This window comes from Megascapheus bottae, chromosome X, assembly GCF_031878675.1.
Source record: "Megascapheus bottae isolate mThoBot1 chromosome X, mThoBot2.hap1, whole genome shotgun sequence".
Classification (NCBI taxonomy): domain Eukaryota; kingdom Metazoa; phylum Chordata; class Mammalia; order Rodentia; family Geomyidae; genus Megascapheus; species Megascapheus bottae.
The window spans coordinates 38,362,702-38,381,266 of record NC_143547.1 but is presented as its reverse complement, the minus strand read 5'-3'; the positions used below and the strand labels follow the sequence as shown (position 1 = coordinate 38,381,266).

Below are 18,565 nucleotides of genomic sequence, written 5' to 3'. Positions count from 1 at the left end.
ACAATCATGAGGAGTATTGTTTAGGTGTTTTGTAAAAATATTCCTCAGTTTAAGCTTATCTGTTTTTTTTTTGCCATCCCAGTGCTTGAACTCAGGGCTTGCACACTGTCCTTGGGCTTTCCTCAAGGCTAGCTCTCTACTACTTGAACCACAGCACCACTTCCAGCTTTTCTATGTGTGGGTCTTCCTGCATGCTAGGCAAGCACTCTACTACTAGGCCAAACTCCCGGCCAAGTTCACTCTTTTTTTTTTTGCCAGTCCTGAACTCAGAGCCTGGGCACTGTCCTTGGATACATTTTGCTCAAGGCTAGCATTCTGCCACTTGAGCCACAGTGCCACTTCTAGCTTTTTTTTTTGAGTATGTGGTACTGAGGAATTGAACCCAGGGTTTTGTGCATGTTAGGCAAGCACTGTACCACTAGGCTATGCTCCCAACCCCGATTTTTTTCTTTGCCAGTCGTGGGGCTTGAACTCAGGACCTGAGTACTGTCCTTGGATTATTCCTTAAGGCTAGTGCTCTACCACTTGAGCCACAGCACCATTTCTGGCTTTTCTATGTATGTGGTACCGAGTAATGAAACCAGGATTTTCATGCATGCTAGGCAAGCACTCTACCATTAGGCCAAACTCCTGACCCCTTTTCTGATATTTTTAACCTGCTTGGATTAGAGCATGGGCTTTTTAAGAGGACTTGCACAAGATACAGTGCCAGTCAAGTCATTAAAATGTTAGATATAGTGTATTCATGTATGGAATACTGTGGTGAGCCCCCTTCCTTTTTTATTTTTTGTCAGTCATGGGGCTTGAACTCTGGGCCCCTGTCCTTGATTTCTTCAGCTCAGGGCTAGTGATCTACCACTTTGAGCCACAGTGCCACTTCTGGTTTTCTGGTGCTTAATTGCCTTCACTGGCATTGAACCCTGATCCTCAGAGCACAGCCTCCTGAGTAGCTAGAATTACAGGCATGAGCTATCAGCACTGGGGGGATTGCCCTCTTCCTGTTTTGTGTCAGTCCTGACATCTGAATTCTGGGCTTGGGTGGTATCTCTGAGCTTTTTTGCTCATGACTAGCATTAGAGCACTTGAACCACAGCTTCCTTTCTGGCTTCTTTTTGATGATTAATTGGAGATAACCAAGTGTCTCATGGTCTTTTTTCCCTAGTTGACTTCAGACCTTGATCTTCAGATCTCAGCCTCTTAAGTGGCTGGTATTACAGGTATGAGCCACCAGCACCCAGCTGAAACTCTTTTCGTGCAATTAATATACACTAAAAATCAGTGACAGTAATGGAGAGGGATGGCTACTACAGGGAGGGGTGCATGGTGAATGAAGAGAGTGCAATCTAACGTGTGTGTGTGTGTGTGTGTGTTTGTGTGTTTGTGTGATTGTACTAGGACTTGATCATGTGATCTCAGGGCCTGCGCCTTGTCCTTTTTTTTTTTTTTGTTCAGGGCTGGCACTGCAACTCTACTTCTAGCATTCCAGTCGTTAGTTGGAGATGAGTTTCACTGACTTTTTTGCCCAAGCTGGCTTTGAACCTCAGTCTTCAGAACTCAGTCTCCTGAGTAGCTATGATTGTAAGTGTTGAGACATTGGTAACCAGTTCTTGAAATTGTCTTTAAAAGGGGAGAGGAGAAGCGGACACTGTTGGCTCATGCTTATAGTTCTAGTTAGTTGGGAAGCTGAGATTTGAGGGTCAAGGTTTGATGTTAGCAGGGACAGGAAAGTCCATTAGACTCATCTCCAGTTAACCACTAAAACTCCAGAAATGGTATAGCTCTGTCCTTGAACACAAAAGCTCAGGGACAGTGCCTAGGCACTAAGTTCAAGCCCCAGGACTGTAACAAAAAAGGGGTCAGGGGGCTGGGAGTTTGGCCTACTGGTAGAGTGTCTGGCATGCATGAAGACCTGGCTTCGATTCCTCAGTACCATATACATAGAAAAAAGCCAGAAGTGATGGTGCTGTGGTTCAAGTGGTAGAGTTCTAGTCTTGGGAAAACCCAAGGACATTGCTCAGACTCTGAGCCTAAGCCCAGGACTGGCAAAAAGGTGGGGAGGTGGGTATCAGGGTAATTAGGAGGAGTAATAAAAGGTGATGAATTTTTTTAAAGTACATGTTATGTATGTATGGTAATATCACATTGAAATCTCCTTGGACAACTAATATATACTAAAAAGGAAGACAACTATATGCTGTGTGCTGGTTGCTTATACCTATAATCTTTGCTACACAGAGGTCTGTGATCCAGAGCTTTGTGATTTGAAGCAAACTCAAAGTTTGCTAGATGCCATCTCCAAAATAACAACAACAAAAGCTGTGCTGGAGAATGCTCAACAAGCATGAAGAGACCCTAAGCTCAAGTTAAATACTGATATCAAAAAACGAGAATATGTGGGTCGGGAGCGTGGCCTATTAGGTAGAGTGCATGCCTCAAAGCCCTGGGTTCTATCCTAGGTACCACATACACAGAAAAAAAAAGCTGGAAGTGGTGCTGTGGCTGAAGTAGTATAAAGCTCAGGCCCTGGCTGTAAGCCCCAGGACTAACCAAAAAAAAAAAAAAGAGCGAGAATTGTTTTTATATTTATTCCCAAAATGCCTTTGTGGTTGCCGTGTGTGTGTGTGTGTGTGTGTGTGTGTGTGTGTGTGTGTGTGTGTGTGTGTGAGAATTTACTATCTGGAGTCTTTTTCAGCTTTAAGAGGTTTTTTAAAAGTATTTCTTGCAGGGTACATCTGATAGCAAGCAGTTCTTCCAAGTTTTGTTTACCTGGGAATATTTTAAAAAATTTTTCTGTTAGTATTTTTTTTTTGTCTATCATGGGACATGAACTCTGGGCCTGAGCATTGTCCCTGAGCTCTTCAGCTCAAGGCTGCAGCCCCATTCCTCGAGTCACATGCCGCTTGTGGTTTTCTGGTGGTTAATTGGGGATAAGAGTCTTGGGGACTTTAGTGCATGGGCTGGCTTTGAACCTAGATCCTCAGGTCTGAGCCTCCTGAGTAGCTAGGATTACAGCTGTGAGTCACTGTGCCTGGCATAATTCTTCTTTTTAATTGAGATCTAGTGCATGTAAAATAAAGCTTGATATTAAATATTTTAAATATCTTGTACAAAAGGGGAGCTTCAATTCAACAAATTAGTTTAAGTAAAATGTATTTTCACTAATGTCTGTTCATTTTCCTCTTCCATCTTTCCCATTCCCACCCATACCCTTAAAAAACTTGACATTTTAAGGTATAAAAATACAGTGGTTTTTAGTATATTTACAGTTATGCCACTATCATCTCTATTTGATTCCTTGATAATTTCTCATTACCCTCTAAAAATATATCATACTCATTAGTATTTAATCTGCCTTCACTGTTGTGTCAGCTGTAGATAACCACTGATGTGTACTTTCTCAGAATGTGCCTGTCTGGACATTTTTTAAATGGAGTCTTGCTGCTGTATGTGGCTTTCTGACCCTGACTTCTTCCATTTTGCATAAGAGTTCCAACTATTTATGTTGTAGCTATATCCTTTTTATGACTGAATGATATTCGATGGTATGAATATATATCTGTTTGATCTGTTCATTAGAAAATTGATGAAGAGATCTGCTAATTATGAATACTGTTCTGTAAACTTTGAGAATACTTTTGTGAGTAATCTCTTTTTCTTATTTATCTGGGGCATATACGTAGGTATGGCATTACTGTTGTTGTTGTTGTTATTATTATTATTATTATTATTATTATTATTATTACTACCATTCCTGGGGCTTTGAACTCAGGGTCTTGAGCTCATTTAATTTTATTCAAGGCTCCATGACTCGAATCACCTTCAGTTAGGCTGGTTAATCAGAGATAAGCCAGAGACAAACCAGAATCCTTAGGACTTCGCTTTCTGAGTAGCTAGAATTACAGGCATGAGCCACTGGCACCTGTCTTGTTAACTGTACTGTGATTTTCTATATCATTGGAACTATGTCCCCCCCACTCCTGTATTAAATTTAAATATCTGCCAGACTGTTTTTAATGTGGCTGTATCATTTTTACGTTAACACCAGAAATGTGTGATTGTATAAAAAAGAATGTAACTTAGGGCCAGTAGTGTGGCCTACTGGTGGAATGCTTGCCTAGCATGTAGGAAGCCCTGGGTTCAATTCCTCAGTACCACGTAGACAGAAAAAGCTGGAAGTGGTGCTGTGCTTGCCGGGGCCAGCCGGCAGCAAACCAGGGTTCGCAGATTGGGGTTCCTGAAATAGGGGGCAAGGACTAGGAAAAAATAGAAGAGAGACAGACACACCGGGTCCAGGCTGTCTGCAGTCCAGGTAAAGACTGCTCTGTTTATTTTCCACTCCAGCTTCTTCCCTTCTTGAGACCCAGGGAACTTCCAGGTGTTACATTCATATGGTAAATCTCAGGTCATTTAAACAGAATAAGGCCAGAAAACAATAAGACAATAAAGCCATTGTCTGATGCAAATCAAGGTACAGTTTGATTCCACTCTGGCTCCCAACAGTGCTGTGGCTAAATAGTAGAGCACTAGCCTTGAGAAACCCAAGTTCAGTGCTCAGGCCCTGAGTTCATGCTCCAGGACTGGCAAAAAATAATAATTTGATTTCTAGCCTATTTTAAACTTAATTTTTTAGTCTTTAACTTTTGTCCTATGTCTAAGCAAGCTGATAAGAAATTGTGGCTTGGAAGTGAAAGACCCCAAGTCAGAATCATAGGACTGCCATTCTAAGTTTTAGCTCATGCTTATAACCAGGTGTTTTGCTAACTAAGGAATTGGAGCCTGCAGGCCATAAAACTACTCCTTGACAATTGAATGAGAACTTCCCAGTCAGTTCCCCCAGCTTGGGAAGCTCCCTAATCCTTATCTTATCTCATTCAACCACCTGATGGGTGTAAACCTGAGATTTAGCCTATTCCCGTATTTTGATTGTTACTTAGCTTACTTTTGTATTCTTTGGCTATTACCAAGTTCCAGGTAAGATCATGCTTGGAAACTATTTCTATGTTGACCAGGAGGTCATAGAATAGTCTGTAAGCATGTCTTGCTAATGCCCGTGCCTTTCATAACTGGGCAAAAACTTGTGTAAAGCCTAAACCTACCCTTTTCCCTTAGTAGTAAAAATGGATTGCAGCAAGAGCCCCTCACCCTCCAAAGCAAGAGCTCACATCTTGCTGAATACCAAGGATTGTTTCCTCATACCAGGGGCCAGAGATGTGCAACTTAGCACGAACACTATCTAAATGGTGATTGGTCAAATTGTATGGTTTGTTCTAAAATTATTGGCTGCCTGCGTGCAGACCTTGTTGTAATGCTTTAAACTTATTGGCTAAAGAAGCGCGGGCTCTGCTGTAACAGAGTGTGTGGACCTATAAAAAACCAGCCCCAGGACAGTTCGGGGCTCTCAGCCACTGACCCGAACCTTGCGGATCTCGAGGTCATGTGTACCTGGGAGCCCGAGCATGCCCGAATAAAACCCTCTTGCTCATTGCATCCAGTGGTCCGTGTGTGCGTCCTTGGGTGCGGGTCTCCGCGGCTCTTTCAGACGTGCTTGCCTTTAGTGAAAAAGTCAAGCAAGATCATGAAGCCCTGAGTTCAAGCCTTAGTACCAGAACAACACCCCCCACATAAAAAGGAAGGAAGGAAAGAAGGAAAAAAATAAATGTGGGTGGCTTATTTCTCCTTTGAATCTGAGAGAAGATTCAGATCATGCCAGTGCCTTCCTGTATGAGGGAATCCTCACCTTGGCTTCAACCTTTAATCATAGTCAACTTCTTTTCTTGCTGTTTTTGGCCTGATAAGGAGGCTTGCCTTACTTTACCTTCTGGAAAAGCCTTTTTTGGGGTGCAGGCCCTGGGGTTTGAACTCAAGACCTTGTGCATTCATTTGGCTGTTTCTCAAGGCTGGCACTCTACCACTTGAGCCACATTTCTACTTCCAAGCATCCTGTTTTGTGTGTGAGGTGTTGATAGCCTAAACACAGGGAATCAAATTTTGTATGGATCCTTTATTTGCAGAATGCCCAAAACAATTTCTTTTTTTTTCTTTTCCTTATTTTTGTTGGTCCTTGGGCTTTCTCAAGGCCAGAGCTCTACCACTTGAGCCACAGCACCACTTCTAGCTTTTAGTCTATGTATATGGTACCGAGGAATCGAACCCAGGTCTTCATGCATGCTAGGCAAGTACTCTACCACTAGGCCAAACTCCAAGCCCCAGTCTCTTACAATTTCTTAGGAGTGTTTTGTATTTGTTATATTGGTGCCAGTCCTGGGGCTTGAACTCAAGGCTTAGTTGCTATCCCTGAGCTTCTGCTCCAGGCTAGCACTCTACCACTTAAACAACAGCTCCACTTCTGACTTTTTTGAGTAGTTTATTGAAAATTTGCTTATTGAAAATGAGCATCTCATGGACTTTCCTGGCTGGACTGGCTTGGAACCCTGACCTTCAGATCTCAGCCTCCTGAATGACTAGGATTCAGTTGTGAGCCATCATATTTTTGTTGTTACTGTGGAAGTTATGTACAGAGGTAATGAGTACATTTCTTTTTGAACCATGTCATTAGGGGAGTTCTTAGATATAAAAAGTGGATACATGGGTATGTTTCATCTTTTCTTTTTGGTCAGTCATGGGGCTTGAACTCTGGGCTTGTGTGCTGTCCCTGAGCTCCTCAGCTCAAGGCTACCCCTTGAGCCACAGCACTTCTTGTAGTTTTCTAGTAGTTAATTGGAGATAAGAGTCTCACAGACTTCAGTGCTCGGCTGGCTTTGAACCACAATCCTCAGATCTCAGACTCCTGAGTAGTGAAGATTACAGGCATGAGCCACCACACCCAGCCTCATCTTAACTAGCAGAACTATTGCCTTGCCCGAATATCTCACATTTTTAACATTGTTGTCTTCAAATAGCCCATGGGCTATTTGATATTGACCAAGGCATCCATTTCATTTAGAGCACAAATTAAGGAAGGCCTTCAACAGAATGTTTATCTTCTGTATAAACTTTACACTGTAAACCTTAGAAAATATCATAATGACTTTATTATGCATATTCCAATTAAATGAAACATTGAATCTCAATCACTCATTAAACAGATATCAGGCTGGGCACTGGTGGCTCATGTCTGTAATCCTATCTACTAGCATCAGATGTCAATTTTAGTAAAATATTTTGAAACTATTTTTAAATATATAAAAGAATTTTTTTGCCAGATGCATTTGTGTATAGATATCCAATTGGCTCAACAGCATATGTGGAAAAGGCTATTTTTTCTCAACTGGGTGGTCTTGGCAACCTTGTCAAAAATCAGTTGGCTATGAATGTCAGTTTATTTCTATACTCTCTATTCATCAACCTGTATGTCTTAAATTATTCTTAGTAATTATATAGTAAGTTTTTATACTGGAAGTGTAATTCCACCTTTGTTTTATATTTTCATAAATATTTGGCCACTCTATTCCTTCCATTTCAATATGAACTTTAGAGTCACCTTGTCTGTTTAAAAAAATAGGAATTACAGTGAACCTAGAAATAAGATTGAAAACATTGCCATTTTAACACTAACACATTTTTTAATTTTTCCACAGTTTTTAAGCCTTATAAATTTCAGCAATGTATTCTAGTTTTCAATGTTTAAATCTTTCATCTCCTTAACTAAACTCTCCCTCACTCTCTCCCTCTTTCCTTCCTTCCTCTCTCTCTTTTGTTCTCTCTCTCTCTTCCTTTCTTTCTCTATACTAAGGCTTCAACTCAGGACCTCAAGGTCTTGCTCAGTTTTTTATGCTTATGACTGGAGCTCTACCACTTGAGACATGCTTTTTTTGCCAGTCCTAGGGCTTAAACTCAGGGCCTGAGCTCTGTCCTTGGGCTTTCTCAAGGCTAGAGATCTACCTAGCACTTGAGCCACAGCACCACTTCTGGCTTTTTCTATGTATGTGGTACCGAGGAATTTAACCTGGGTCTTCATTCATGCTAGGCAAGCACTGTACCACTAGGCCAAACTCCCGGCCTGAGATATGCCTTTTTGCTAGTTAATTATAGATAAGAGTCTTCTAGATTTGTTTCCCTTCAGGTTAGCTTCAAACTGAGATTCTCATATTTCATCTTGTACACACAAGGATTATAGGTAAGAGCTGACTGCTGGCAACTAAATTAATTGTGTGTATGTGTGTGTGTGTGTGTGTCCGTCCGTCCATCCGTGTGTCCATCTTTCCACCTGTGTCTGTGTGCGTGTCCGTGTCCTGGTACTAAGGCCTTGAGCTCTGGCCTCATGGTGACTTTCCAGCCTATGCTTGATCGTATGTTAGCCTCCTGTGTAGCTAAGATTAGGGGTGTGACAGTGGTGCTTTAAATTTATTCTTTATTTGGTATTATAAATAGACTTACGTTCTTAATTTTGTTTCAGCTTGCTTATTCTATAAAGTTAGAAATACAATTAGTTTTTGTTTATTAATCTTGTAACCTGCAACTTTGCTGCATATGTTTATTGGTTCTGGAAGCAAGCACTCTTTCTACTACGTCAAACTCCCGCCCCTGATTCTATAATTTTTAATGGACTAAGAATTTTTACACTTAAGGTCATAACCACCTGAAAATATAGTTATATACTTGCTTCTTTAGAAACTCAATGCCTTTCATTGTCTTTTCCAGAGACAATAGACTTTGTCTTTTTACTGATCATAGGAGGAAAGCTTTCATTTGTTAACCATTATGTATGATGTTGTATGTGGGTTTTGCATAGATGTCCCTTACCAGTTTAAAGAAGTTTCCATTTACTTGTAGATTGTTAGATAGTTTTTGTTGCCATTGCAGTGATCCACTGAGTGATACCACAGGCCTCAAGCAGGTGGTCTCATAAAGTAATTTTGGAAGCAGAAGCATTCTTTTATCTTTTATCTTCTATTTTTGCCAGTCGTGGGGCTTGAACTCAGGGCCTGAGCACTCTCTTTGGGCTTTTCTCAAGGCTAACACTCTGGCACTTGGGCCACAGCACCACTTCCAGCTTTTTCTATGTATGTGGCACCGAGGAATCGAACCCGGGTATTCGTACATGCTAGGAGAGCACAACCACTAGGCCCAACTCTGGGCTCCTGATGAAAATTTTGTAAGAAAAAATTGAGAAATTTAATATACATATAATAAGTGAAGATTCATTAGTAATCAAAGCACTACCCACAATGAAAATCCAAGGTCTACATGGCTTCATTGCTGAATCTTACCAAACATTTAAGAAAAATTAAGTCTTCATATATTCTTTAAAAAGGTGAAAGATAGGCCGGGGGTTTGGCCTAGTGGTAAGAGTGTTTGCCTAGCATGCAGGTTTACAACAGGTTTTTATTGTGATGATCCATACATGCATCTAATTGCATATATTATACTTTGATTATATTTACTCTTCGTATTATTTTTTGTGTGTGCTTCTTATAGGGCATGAACTTGGACTAGGTGCTGTCTTTGAACCTTGTGCTCAAGTCTAGTACAGTACCACTTGAATCATAGCTCCACTTCTGTCTTTTTGCAGATAATCATCTCATCACTTTCCTGCCCATGCTGGCTTCAAATCCAAATCTTCAGATCTCAGCCTCCTGAGTATCTAGGATTACAAACATAAGCCACTGGTGCCCAGTGTATTACTTTTTTCCCCTTTATTGAGACTGAGCAATTACATGCATAATCATGTCTATATTCACACTGATAAGGATTGTAATTCTGATTTATATTACTTTTTTATCTTCTCTCATGACATTGCTTTTATAGTTTTTTTCTGTTTTATTTTTTTAAATTATTTTCCCCTTGGCTTTGTACTTGCTAAGCAGGTGCTCTGCCACTTGAACCTTGCCCTGTACCCTTTTTTAAAATAGATTTCTTTTTAATAGATTTTTATGCCATTTTTTTGCCAGTCCTGGGCTTGAGCTCAGGGCCTGAGCACTGTCCTTGGACTTTCTCAAGGCTAGAGCTCTACCACTTGAGCCTCAGCACCATTCCGGCTTTTTCTTTTGTATGTATGTGGTACCGAGGAATCGAACCCAGGCCTTTGTGCATGCTAGGCAAGCACTCTACCATTAGGCCAAATTCCTGGCCCTCTTTATACCATTTTTATGCATATCTATAATGTACTTTAGTTGCATTCACCCTCTATTTAATCTTCTCCTTCCCCTTACCTCTTACTTACTGGTTTCCTCCCTCAAATAATTCTCACTTCATATTCATGTGAAACAAACACACAGATGGAATAAGAGAGAATACACTGAATATAAACACACATGTATATATGTATGTATATATATATTTGTTTTACTAAGTCTGATTTATTTTTGCTTAATATGATTATCTTCATTTCCATCTATTTTTCTGCAAATGATGTAATTTCCTTGTTTAGGTTGAATAAGACTACATTGTATATGGCACCTGGCTGGAAACTGTATATTATAAATGTTTGTTTTGCGTTGGGAGTTTAGCGTAATGGTAGAGTGCTTGCCTAGCAAGTATGAAGACCCAGGTTTGATTTCTCGGTACCATATGCATAGAAAAAGCTGGAAGTGGTGGTATGGCTCAGGTGGTAGAGCACTAGCCTTAAGGAAGACCCAAGGACAGTGCTTAGGCTCTGAGTTCAAGCCCCAGGAGTAGCAAAAAAATTGTTAGTTTTCATACCACAGACCAACAAACAATATAGTAAATGAGGAAAAACTAAAACCAGTTCCCCTAAAATCAGGAACAAGGCAAGGATGTCGACTCAGTCCAGTCCTTTTCAATATAGTTTCTGGAATCTTTAGCCAGAGCAAAGGACAAGAAAAGTACATTAAAGGGATCCACATAGGGAAAGAAGACTTCAAACTACCCCTATTTGCAGATGACATGATCTTATACCTGGAGGACCCAAAAAACTTCTTCCAAACTCCTAGAACTACTAGACCACTTTGGCAAAGTAGTAAGATACAAAATTAACCCAGGAGTTTAGTCTAGTGGTAGAGTGCTTTCCTCACATGCACAAGGACCCAGGTTCAATTCCTCGGTACCACATACATAGAAAAGAGCTGATAGTTGTGCTGTGGCTCAGGTGGTAGAGCTCTGACCTTGAGAAACGTCCAAGGACAGTGCTCAGGCCTTGAGTTCAAGTCCCAAGACTAGCAAAAAAATAAGCCTTTCTGTATGCCAACTCTGTACAAGCAGAGAGGGAAATTGTGAAAACAACCCCATTTGCAATAGCTTCAAAAAAAAGGAATTAACCTAATCAAAGATGTAAAGGATTTATTTGTTGATAACTGTAAAAATCTAAAGAAAGAAATAAAAAAGATGCAGGGCATGGTGGCTCATGCCTGTAATCCTAGCTACTCAGGAAGCTGAGATCTGAGGATTGCGGTTCAAAGCCAGCCCGGATAGATAGAATCAATATCATGAAAATGGCCATAGTGACAAAAATGATAGACAAATTCAATGTAATCCCCATCAAAATCCCAATGATATTCTTTACTGAAATAGAGAAAATTCATATGGAATAACAGAAAAACTAAAGCAATTATAGGCAAAAGAAGCAATGTTGGTGGTATCACAATACCATATTTTTAAGTTCTGCTATTGGAACATAATAACACAAAGTTTGGTATTGGCATAAAAGTAGACCCAAAGATCAATGGAGCTGAATAGATAACCCAAAAAATAAAACTACATACTTACAGTAATCTGCTATTTGACAAAGGAGCCAAAAACATACAGTGGAACGGACAGCCTCTTCATCTATTGGTGCTGGGAAAACTGGGCAGCCACACGCAGAAAACTAAAAGTGGATTCCTGCTTGTCACCATGAATTAATATCAACCCCAAATGGATTAAAGACCTCAACATCAGACTTGAGAGTCTAACACTACTTAGAGACAGAGTAGGAATGACAGAACTTATAGGCACAAGCTGGGAATGTTGGCTCACGTCTATAATCATAGCTACTCAGGAGCCTGAGATATGAAGATCCAGGTTTAAAGCCAGTCAGGGCACTAAAGTCCTTGAGACTCTTATCTCCAGTTAACCACTAGAAAACTGGAAGAGTGGGGCTGTGGCTCCAGGGGTAGCCTTGAGCTGAAGAGCTCACGGACAGCGCCCAGGCCCAGAGTTCAAGCCCCACACTGACAAAAAAAAAACACAAACAAAACCAACAACTTACAGACACAGGCAGGAACTTCTCAAATGGGACTGCATTAAAATAGAAAGTTTTTGCACAGCTAAAGACATAGCTAAATTAGGAAGACAACCAACCAATTGGGAAAGGATATTTATCAGCAATACATCAAAGGCCTTATATCTAATATATAGAAGAAAGTAATCAAGAAACTAATCTCTCCCAAATCTAATAAACCACAAAATGGGCAAGGGAGCTAAAGAGAGACTTCTCAGAAGCAGAAGTAGACATGGCAAAACAGAATACATGAAGAAATGCTCATTACCCCTGGATGTAATGGAAATGAAAATAAAAACAACCCTCAGTGGCTGGGAGTTTGGCCTAGTGGCAGAGTGCTTGCTGAGCATGCATGAAGACCCGGGTTTGATTCCTCGGTACCACATACATAGAAAAAAAGCCAAAAGTGGTGCTGAGGCTCAAGTGGTAAAGTTCTAGCCATGAGAAAATCCAAGGACAGTGCTCAGGCCCTAAGCTCAAGCCCAGGACTGGCAAAAAAACCAAAAAACCAAAAAAACAAAAACAAAAAAACAAACCCTCAGATACCACCTTACCCCAGATAGATTGGCCAATATTCTGAATTCAGATAAGAACAAATGCTGATGGGTTGTGGAGAAAAAAGAAGCCTATTGCACTGCTGGTGGGAATGCAAACTTAATATAACCAGTCTGGAAAACAGTCGGGAGGTACCTCAAAAATCTAAACATAGCAGAGCGAGGTGGGCTCACTCCTGTAATCCTAGTTGCTCTGGAGGCTGAGATCTGAGAATCAAGGTCCAAAGCCAGCCTGGGCACAAAAAGGACCCGACTCTTATCTCCAATAACCGCTAGAAAACTGGAAGTGGGGCTTGGTTCAAAGGTGGGATCGTAGCCTTGAGCTGTAGAGCTCAGGGACAGCGCCCAAGCGGAGTTTAAGCCCCATGACCCCCCCCCCCCCAAATCTAAGCATAGACATTCCATATTATCCAGCCATACCATTCCTAGTCATCTACCATGAGCAACATGAACCAGGATATGACAAGGATACCTGCACATCCGTGTTCACTGCTGCATTATTCACAAGACCCAAGAATTTGAAGCAACCCAGATGCCCCACAACAGATGAATGGATCAGAAAAAATGTGGGCTGGAAAAAAATGTGGGCTGAGAGTTTGGCCTTGTGGTACAGTGCTTGCCTAGCATGCACGAAGACCTGGGTTCGATTCCTTGGTACCACATACACAGAAAAAGCCAGAAGTGGTGCTGTGGTTCAAGTGATAGAACTCCAGCATTAAGAAAGCCAAAGGACAGTTCTCAGGCCTTGAGTTCAAGCCCCAGGACTGTAGGGAAAAAAAAGAAAAAATTCCTATACAATGGAATTTTTTCCATTAGTTGTAACCCCTTATTAATAGCATTTAACTTGGCTATTAAACTATTAACATATAACAAAAATGCTACAATATTACATTCATGGGATAAATGTATTCCGGTAAGGAATAATAACCCATTCACAATTTACTAGGGGCTCAATTTAGCTCATTATATTGTTAACAATATGCCTAGTTTACTCACATGAAATTTAAAAAAACACTCAAGAATTAACATAAAACACCTTGTGCTGTTTATGTACACTATAACTCATAGCATGAGCAATAAGAATTGCCAAAATTAACACCTAAGCCCGAATCTAGAGTAGCTATCATTGTATCAGACTTACAGAATGTGTGCCAGTCTATTTTATTTGCATGTTTTCCCATGCTGGAGCCCTGGAAATTCAGTCTTAATCTTGGGTGTGTAGCCAGACATGGCAGACTCCACATCTTATCATTGTTCCATCGTGATCTTTAAACCAAAATCAGGCCATTGAATTCTTGAATCATCTCATCCTACTGATGTACCAGAATACAAGTTACAGAAGATATGTCTAGCAAAATTTTATCTTTGAGTTTAGTTGTGACCCCTGACAGCTTGCTTGATGACCCAGACTAATACTCTAGATGTTTCCTCTCAGAGAAAATGCATCCTTAGTTGTGATAAGCCTAATATAAACCTAATACAATTCTCCAAAGTTAAATAAATTCTACAACAATTGTATAGGTTTGGAGACACAACTTCAACCTAACCCCCTCAACCATCAAATAACCCCAAGCATGATTATATAGGAAACTTTGCTTAGTCAACACTTTCAAATGTAATTGTCTAACCCAGGCCGCCCAACTTTCTCACTAATCATGACTGCTTCCACTAGACTTCCTGGTTGAAACAAATATTCCCTGATCACCAACACTTCTGTTCTTCAGCCTGATACTCAGGAGGTTATTGGCAGCCAAAGAATCATTTAGAGCCTCACATGGCTCTAAAAAAAGAAAAAAATGTGGTATTCCTATACAATTTTTATGTGACCGTTAGGATAAAATAGTGGCATTTGCAAGGAAATGGCTAGAACTAGACCAAGTCATGTTGAGTGAGGTAAGCCAAAATCATAGAGACGCATGACCTATTTGCATATGCAAATGCTAGATTTAAATTGCAATGAGATATGACAAAGTATGCAGCATACTAGATACCCATACACAGTGAAACCAAACGTCCTAGGAGAAAAGCAACAAGTTTTAATATCCAAGCACCTCTTCCTATGTCTATAAACTAATATACTTACTGAGAAGAATTCCAATGATAAGGAAACAAAGTACCTTTTCTTAATTTGTCTTACTGTTTTCCCATGACTCTATATTCCTGACTTCATATATGGTGTATACACGTGCACATCTAAGGGAAGGTAGGGAGGGCACAGAATAAGTGGAAAACGGGAGAAAATGTACAGCAGAGGGCCTCATCAGCTGCTCTGGACATTGATGAAAGTGAACAAAGCAACTCATGGACAAAAGGGAAGAAATGTATTTATTGCCTGATGTATGTAAAGGTAACTCGGCTGTATATCAACTCTGAAACTAAAATAAAAAAATTTAGATGAGGAGCTTGAAACAAACAAACAAAAAAGTTAACTCCTGGGTAAGTGCTGGTGGCTACTCAGTAGGCTTAAATCTAAGGACTCTGGTTCCAAGCCAGCCCAGGCAGGAAGGTCTGCGAGGCTCTTCTAATCAACCACCTAAAAACCAGAAGTGGAGTGGTGGCTAAAAGTGATGGAGCAGTAGCCTTAAGCATAAAAGCTGAGGGATGGCACCCAGGCCATGAGTTCAAGTCCCATGACAAAAAAATTTAACACCTAAATCAAAGGATTTGAAGAGGGACTTTGAAAAGTAATAATCAATATTTTTTTATGTTTGCAATAAATCTATTCCATTTTCTTAAATGCTCTCACTACTTTAGTCAATCATCCAAAAAATTCTCAAAGTAAAACCCTTATTGTCCATAGGCACAATCCATTTGATCTTGGATAGCAATTTCAAACAAGGCATACCTAGAAATAGACTTTTTTAGAAAGAAATATTGGTGAACCTAGGTGACTCATTCTGGGTTCACACTGTTTTTGAAGAAAGAACATCCAAATTTTTCTAACTCCAAGAAATGGCGATTTTTGTTTTACTTTTGTAGGATTTTTCCCCCTTTTGTCCCTGTTTTTGATTTCCAGGCGTTTTTGTCTCGTATGCACATTTATCTGATTTGGGGAGGAGAAGGGGAAGCACTGAAATGGTGGGACAAATGATGAACTAATTCAACAGTAAAACTATGTTGAAAATGAACTATAGCACTTGTTGAGGAAGGGAGTATGGAGGGAAAAACACTGGGAGAAAATGAGGGAGGGGTGACACTTTTAAAAGAAATGTACTCAATAGCTGACTTATGTAACCCTGTAACCCTTCTGTATGTCATCTTTACAATACATTTTTTGTTTGTTTATTTATGTATTTGCCATTCCTGAGTCTTGAACTCAGGACCTGGGCACTGTCCTTGAGTTTTCTCAGGTCTAGCCCTCTACCACTTGAGCTACAGCATCACTTCTGGCTTTTTCTGGTACTGAGGAACCAAATCCATGGCTTTGTGCAAGCTAGGCAAGCACTTTATCACTAAGCTACACTCACAGCCCCTAATTTTTTTAAGTGTTCTGGGCACTGGTGATTCATGCTTCTGATATTTTCTACACAGGAGACTAGGATGTCAGTGTCACAGTTCAAAGCTGGCCTAGGCAGCAGAAAGCCTATGAGACTCTTATCTCTAGTTCACCATTGAAAAGCCAGAAGTGGAACTGTGACTCAGGTGGCAGAGTACTAACTTTGAGCAAAGAGCTCAGGTAGAGTACTCTGAGTTCAAACCTCAGGACTGGCACCAAGAAAAAGTTTCCTGAGATTGTTATTTGTTTTTTTCATAGTGGGTTTTGTTTACTGGCCTTTTGTTTGGATGCTTTTTTTTTTTCGAGTCCTGGGGCTTGAACTCAGGGACTGGGCACTGTCCTTGGACACTTTTTGCTCAAGGCTAGCAATCTGCCACTTGAGCCATAGTGCCATTTCCAGCTTTTTCTGTGTCTGCTGTTCCGGGGAATCGAACCCAGGGCTTCATGCATGCTAGGGGAGCATGCTACCACTAGGCTAAGCTCCCGACCCTGTTTGAATGTTTTTTTTTTTTTATGGAACTAATTCTATAGTCTCTATTCTTTGTATGTTGGACACTGAAGTCCAACTTAGCTTAGTGTCAGCTAGTGACTAGGCATAGGCTCTCTTAAATGTCTGAGACCAATAAATATGCTAAACTTCCCCAAGGAAAACTGTACATGTTAGAGCAAGTATATAATACTAAAGCCAGGAAATTTATAGCTGTGCCTTAACCTTCACTTCCTGATTGCAAAAGGTCAGTTTGAAGCCTTCTTAAGGCTTCGAAGCCCCAGTTGGCTTTGTACCTCAGTGCACAGATCTCAACCTCCTGAATAGCTTGGATTACAGGCATGAGCTGCGATATTTTTTCTTTTGTCCTGGTTATGGGGTTTGAATTCAGGGCTCTGTCCCTTATTTATTGCTTTTTTTCTGGTTAGTTTGAGATAAGAGTTTCTGTGATTTGTCTGGCCTTGTTGGCTTCAACCTCAATCTTCAGATCTGAGCCTCCTAAGTAGGATTACATGCTTGATGAATTGGTAGGTGATTTTGAGATACTTCTTTTTTTCCAGTCTTGGGACTTGGACTCTGGGCCTGGGTGCTGTTCTTGAGCTTCTTTTGCTCAAGGCTAGTGTTCTTACCACTTTAAGCCACAGGGTGGCTTCTGGTGGTTAACTGGAGATAAGAGTCTGACAGATTTTCCTGCCTGGGCTGGCATTGAACAGTGATCCTCAGATCTCAGCCTCCGGAGTAGATAGGATTACAGGTGTGAACGTGTGAACCATCGGCACCTGGCTTAAGGTGCTATTTATATGAGAGGTAAGGAGTGTCTCAATATTAGTTTTATTCTGCATATGGATTGTAGTTGTTTCATCATCATTTTTCCTTTCTCTATTGAATTTCCTTTCTGCCTATATGCAAATATCAATTGACTAAGTGAACAACCTGACTTAAAAAATACACTAACAAATCTCTCACCAAAGAAAATATACAGCCTACTGCAGTGGCTCACACCTGTAATCCTAGCTAATCTGAAGATCTCAGTTCAAAGCCAGCCAAGGCATTAAAGACCGTGACACTCTTACCTCCAATTAACTACTAGAAAACCGAAGGTGGCAAGTGATGCTGTGGCTCAAGGTGTAGGGCAGTAGCCTTGAGCTGAAGAGCTCAGGGACAGTGCCCAGGCCCAGAGTTCAAGACTCATGACTGGCAAAATACACACACACACACACACACACACACACACACAAATGACAAACATCTGAAAAAATGTTTGTTATTGGGGACTTGCCAATTAAAACCATGAAGTATATCATTATAATACATTTGTTAGAAGATCCAAATTCCAAAATGCCAACAGCACTGTATACTGTCAGGAATGTAGAATATTACTTACTCTCGTTCATTGCTGGTAGTAATATAAAATGGTTTAGCTACTTAAACAGTCTGGTGGTTTCTTAACTGAATACTTGCTTATTATATGAACAAACAGTTGTACTTCTTGGTGTTTGCCTAACTGTTTTGAAAACATATGTACATAAGACTGTATATGGAAACATTTATAGCAGCTTTATCTGTCTGCTAATGTGTAAGCAATCAAAATGTTCTTTATTATAAAAAGTAGGTAAATGAAATGATAGTAGATTGACAATGTAACTTAAGGCAAGAGTAAATATATGAAATTATCAAGCCATGAAGGCAAATACCATGTTTAAATGCATATTAGTTAAAAGGCTATATATACTTTTATGCCAACTAGAAAGACAAAACTACGGGGACAGTAAAATTGGGGGATAGGGATGAATAGGCAGAACACTATATTTTTTTTTGCCAATCGTGGGGCTTGAACTCAGGGTGTGGGCACTGTCAGACACTTTTTGCTC

General features: G+C 40.4%; 2 protein-coding genes across 2 annotated transcripts in view; both read left to right on the top strand.

Moving 5' to 3' along the window:
• Nucleotides 1–18,565, top strand: part of Maged1 (MAGE family member D1) — a 93,304-nt gene that overhangs the window by 17,234 nt on the left and 57,505 nt on the right. The gene's annotated exons all lie outside the window — the stretch shown is intronic.
• LOC150040895 (F-box only protein 17-like) overlaps nucleotides 1–18,565 on the top strand; it is a 63,257-nt gene that overhangs the window by 42,897 nt on the left and 1,795 nt on the right.